This window comes from Strongylocentrotus purpuratus, unplaced genomic scaffold (genome assembly GCF_000002235.5).
Source record: "Strongylocentrotus purpuratus isolate Spur 01 unplaced genomic scaffold, Spur_5.0 spur5_scaffold_20, whole genome shotgun sequence".
In the NCBI taxonomy this organism is placed as follows: domain Eukaryota; kingdom Metazoa; phylum Echinodermata; class Echinoidea; order Camarodonta; family Strongylocentrotidae; genus Strongylocentrotus; species Strongylocentrotus purpuratus.
In genome coordinates this window covers 40,275,608-40,281,222 of record NW_022145606.1, presented here as the reverse complement: position 1 = coordinate 40,281,222, position 5,615 = coordinate 40,275,608, and the positions used below count along the sequence as shown (strand labels likewise).

The window sequence follows — 5,615 nt, the reverse complement described above, 5'->3', positions numbered from 1 at the left end:
CTTTCTAATTCCAGGATGATGGTCAACTCCAAGTAGAGAAATGCAAGCTATCTACCGAGATGACCACAAAGTTGTGGTCCTGTCTTAGATCATTCACTTCACTGAACCATCTCACCATCTCAGACTCCTCTCTCAGTTTCCCTTCATCTCCTCCCGACCTTCCACCAGTCACAAAGCTATCAGCCAAGAGAGTGACGTCACAAAGCTACGAAGGTCTGCTCTCATCGCTACCTGGCTTGAGAGATATCGATATCACTATCGATGATGCAGAGAGAGAGATACCTCAGATCACGGCTGGTCTTCGTCGAATTACGCGAACCGGAGGACAGCAGCTCACACACATCAAGCTTACAGCACCGTACTTGTACTCACACCCATCAGAGAAGAAGAGTGTATCGAGAGAGACGATGAGAGGACTGGGTCTACTGATCAGAGAACAAACCAAGAAGCTACAGCAGCTAAAACTGACCTGTGTGAAGTGCACAGAAGACGGGGAAGACTTGGTTTACCTCATCGAGTGCTGCAGACGGGTGAAGACGATGTCATGCGTGTGGTAGGTTCTTGTTCAAATCATGTATTAAATAGATTAAAATCCTACTAGATTATTCTATTCAGTTACTTTGCAGTAAGCATAATGATACAAATGCGTGAAAAGATGCAAAGGTTAAAACGTGGGTGTAATTTCCAAGTCTTTGACTGAAAGTTAAGAATAAGATGGGTTTTGTTTGATTATCGCTCTCAATTCTTATGTTATAATTTTTAAGTAGACTAGGGTCTAGACTTCTAGTCACTAGCAATGAATATAATTTGAATGCCTGTATTAAAAATCCAAAATTGTAATACTAATAGGTCTAGAAAATATGCAGTTGAATGTATTATTAAGATTATGCACCGTCGGAAGCTAAATTAATGTAAGTCCATGTCCCGGGGTCCATGTTGACTTAAAATACAAACCATAGATTTTCTATCCTTATAAAATTAATTATCATTATCATGAATTATTATTATTATAATTAGATCTAGATCTATTACGATTATATCGTAGCATAATTCGACTTATAATTGGTGAATTTTCGAACTCTTAATGCCAAACTAGGGGAAATTACTAGTTTTCACGATTCCCCCCCCCCCCCCGCCGGAGGTTGATTCATCATCTAAAATTAATTTCGATTTTAAATATCTTCAGGCCCGTAGCCAGAGTTTGATGTTGGGGGGGGGGGGGGGGGGGGGGGGCACATAGACCTAGATCTACATGTAATTGATCGACGTCCTGGGGAGGATCTATAAAAGTTCAACCAAGCCCCCCCCCCCCCCCCCCCCCCCCCACCCCCGTGGCTACGTGCCTGAATATCTTTGAAAATATATTTTTTATAAAAGGCTGAATCACTTTTGCCTTTAAACTGATGCTCGTGAGCTGTTTCATCGAATCAAATTTAGCTAGAATCAATCTTGATAAATTTTAGGTTAAACAAAGGGCTCTGCACATATGACCAACCACAAAAATGCGTCGCTAAACTACTGCAAGAGAGGTCCTCAAAAAAGTGAGTTAATTCCATTTTCTTCTAAAATATTCATTCTGTTGAAAACAAATTTTGGTGGAAGGAAAGTATTCTTCTCATTTTTAACCGAACGATATTTGACATAAATATCAATAGACTACTAGTAATAATTGGGTCTAGCGTTCCCCAACTTCTGAGCTAAAAATTAGATGGACGAATTGCATTGGTTCATGCATTTCCGTCCCATTCATTACATCCATGCATGTCCAACTCTACTTGTCTAACGACATTGAATATTTGGTTATGACAGGTCTGAATTCATTAGGAATATAGTTTATTCTTGCGTTTGATGACAAAATAAATAAGTCCACCACGGCTTTAGAAATCATCGCGTTGAATGGTCGCCGATAAAAAGTCTAGTGCGTAGAATCTAGGCCTAGGCTATAAATTGAGGTTAAGGCTCAGTTTCCAAATCTAGACTAGGCCTAGATCTACTTTGTTATTCGCCGGTAGGCAGTGCGGTAGCCCCTTTTTCATGTTGATAATAACATTCATTAACAATCGACGGGGTCATTGTTTTAACGTTAACATTTTATGAAAGAAAACAAATTGTCTCCACAGTTTCAGACCCAAGACCAAGTTAGATCTTGATTAAGAATAAGATCTTAATGTAGATTTGGTCTGCATCCTTATACTAGATCTAGGGACTTAGGGTCGATGTAGTCTAGACCTAGTCTCTACACTGCACCTTTTGTGTGCAGGATTAACTTAGATACATCAGAATTTAGAGATAGTCCCTTAGTCCTAGATCAGCTAGACTACGTTGTGAGATCTAAATTAAACAGGAGTTAGATCTAGTCCACATATAACGGTAACAAGTTAAATTTTAGACTAGATATAGAATGTTATGTACAGTAGTAGGCTCATGTATCGAGCTCTATATTGTGTTTTTCTTCATTTTATTTTTCTTTCAGAGTCAGAGATGGAGTAGACATGGACTCTTGAGTCATATCCAAGAAATAGACCTCTATAGTCTTCAACGTCTCTCATCCTACCTCTGCCCCGAGGAAAGGATATGGATCTGCATAATGTAATCTGGTTCAAGGTGTACTGCAAGATCCTACCATACTAAGTGGCCTTTTGATGTGATTATCTTAGCAAAGTTTGAACACCGACATGAAATAAGGGTGAGGTTCTTTTTCTTCTTCATGTTCTAGACCTACATAGAAATAAAGTACTAACTTTTTGTTCAGTTTATAGTCTTTTATATTCATTTATGATAAAGGGTTTAGATACCGAATATTGGATTTTACAATAACAAACTGAAAATGTTGTGTTCTTAATCTAAGAGGAAGCCAGCCATGACAGGTCAAAAACATAAATACTTGATCAGCCAGATTTTGATCAATTGTGCATAGAATAGGGCAACAGTGAGAGTGTAAAGATGTGATTGAACAAACTCTAATGAACATATGCATGATGTAAGCTGCTATCTTTGTTATATACCATTGTATCTCTTTTCCTTCTATTCCCCAGAGGGTAGTTGTAATCAATCCCTGTACAATAGGGTCGGTTTCAGATCAGAGTAACCATGATTAAGATTTGACTGTTGTAGTTTGATATTACAAATAAAAGCTCTAGTTCAAGATCAAGATTTTAAAGAAATGTTTGGGATCATAGTCAAAAGCAAGATAAGTCCAAACTGTGTATCAAAAAGAAAAGTTTCCACATTACACGAGTTCACCTTGACATATAATGGGTTGGACCAAAAATATTTTAATTACAATTAGAATCACTGATGAAAATATGCTTTTGTTTAGTTGAACACATTAGATTAGGTAAAGTGACAACTATCTTTCTGAGAAATATAATTGCACTCTCCGTTTTAAATCTTAGGTTGCAAAGTAAAGAGCTGTTGCATCTACATGAACTGCAAAGCTCATGGCATCTGGACTCTCATACCTAAGGTCTTATCCATCTCTTCAAGTAGAAAAGGTAAGGGGTTTCAGTTTAAATAATTGATCGTATTAGTATTTGTTGTGCATGTCATCATTTCCATGCCCCTACAGTAATCAATAGGAAAGAAAAAACGATAAAAAAAGTAAGTACAGTTCTTAGTCCTTTTTAGAAGTCTCATTCCGATCTTACCCAATCTATTGTATAAAACATACACAAATGGTTATGAGATGTTTTTTCCCAAGCCTAAAAATAAATTATTTATAATCTTTTCTTAAGGGAGATATTCATTGGTTTTAAAAACTAACTTTATTTTCATAATGGCAAACTTGAAACTTTGATTCGACAAGGTTATCAAAATCAATGCTTGGAAACATGCGAAGTAATGAGTATTATAAATTACAAAACGCTTTAGATACAGCCCCGGCATAGCACCTGAAGAGCTCTCCGAACGCTGCTGAGATGTGTGACATCACAGTATGGACATGATTTGCACAAGCAGAAGATGTCCCATGACATCTTACACATTTTCAGTGCCTGTTTTTCATCTTCTCTTGAGTTCTATCTCTTACTTCACTACCGTCAGGCTAAATGTATAATCTATTGCCTCACTCTAAACCCCGCGCATGGTTTTATTTTGATGACAAATGCCGTCCTTAATATAATTCCGTTTTTTTTTTCAATATGAAAGTCTGGTTTCTTTGATTGTTCATTAACCCCTATCCTGTGTATTTACAAACAAAACGTTTTAGTTATCAGAATCGGTTCCATATCCCATTTTGAATGGTTTGAAATGCCATCACATTTATATACACTAAACTCATTATAATTTGACAAATAAGAGCTTTGCAATTATGTTCATTCTTTATGGGATGTCGTCTGCTTGGTCAGTATTGGTCCATATTGTGACGTCATTAAAACAAAGTTATTTTTCTGGCGAATCTATCGTATATCCCAGCTGTTATGGAGGTGGTTGTATTTGTATTTTTATAAATCACCCGAACTACATATCGGATATGTAGTTGATCTAAAACTTTTACGATGGCCATCTGTTAGCTTACCAGTTTCTAGTGATACATTAGTTGGCATATTTGTGATTTTCTTTGAATTTCCACTTTAACTTAAACTTCTTTCGTATCAATATTTTTTAAGAATATTCTTTATCATTCTACTTTATTTATTTTCCTATCAAAGAAATTGACATGACCAGAAATACAAAAGTTGTAGAAAGATTAAACAATTACACTAGTAGTTATTAATTGTTTTATTGCGTAACTTTTTATTCCAGATTCTAGACTGCAGAGCCTGAATTCCCTGCAACATTATGCTTCATGTGGAACATCAGCCAGCCTTCAGATACAAGCTCCCTTTCCAGCTCTAAGCTAAACAGTTGCTAAACAGTTCGTGGACATGTCGCTTTTTTCAACTACGACTTCCCATGAAACAGACCTTTCAAATTAATTCAGCTAAAGCTATTAAAAATGCTTCAGTGAGGGTACCATGGGTTTGCCATCAGTTTGCCATGAGTATGAGATTATTGGTTTGATAAGAAGTCATCAAGTAAGGTCTAAAGGAACTAAGATTTTCAATGATAAATCCAAGAATTGTATTATTTCAAATAGAATGTTAGAATCTTGCAGAAGAAAGGACAAAATACTAGCTTTAGTTGAAGGATAAAACTTAAGTCATTATCCATATTAAGTTAGCTTTGCAATTTAAGCCTGCACTTTCGATAAATATCTTGTTAAGGGTTGTTGATGCTTTTAAAATCTATGATTCTGTCATGGAGGTTTACTGTCTTTAAACTTACATTACATAGACAAATCCGTTCGTTGGTGATGCATCTTAAAATATCAAATTAGAAATTTTAAAGAGGCAAATTAATCTGAGCAGCAGTGGACCAATTTGAGGGCCCATTTAGAACTCTTCCTAGAGGTTCTGTTGGCATGACCATGTGTTGATAATTACCTGTCAATGCCTCTATTGTATATTCTTGCCAATTGCCAAAGAACAAATTCAAAAGAAACAACTGAATATTATAATTGCATTGAAAACAGATTGGTCTAGCAGGAAATGATATATCAACTCGGATTTATATTGTCCTTAGAATATGTTCAAATCTGTTAGAAAAAAAAAGATAATTAACTTCATATAGACAAA

The 5,615-nt window shown here is 36.1% G+C and overlaps 1 long non-coding RNA gene across 1 annotated transcript; it reads left to right on the top strand.

Moving 5' to 3' along the window:
- Nucleotides 1-2,414: 2,414 nt before the first annotated feature.
- LOC115927122 lies at nucleotides 2,415-5,266 on the top strand. Its single transcript, XR_004065432.1, has 3 exons — nucleotides 2,415-2,686; nucleotides 3,396-3,494; nucleotides 4,744-5,266. It is a non-coding gene; the product is annotated as an uncharacterized LOC115927122 (long non-coding RNA).
- Nucleotides 5,267-5,615: the final 349 nt, after the last annotated feature.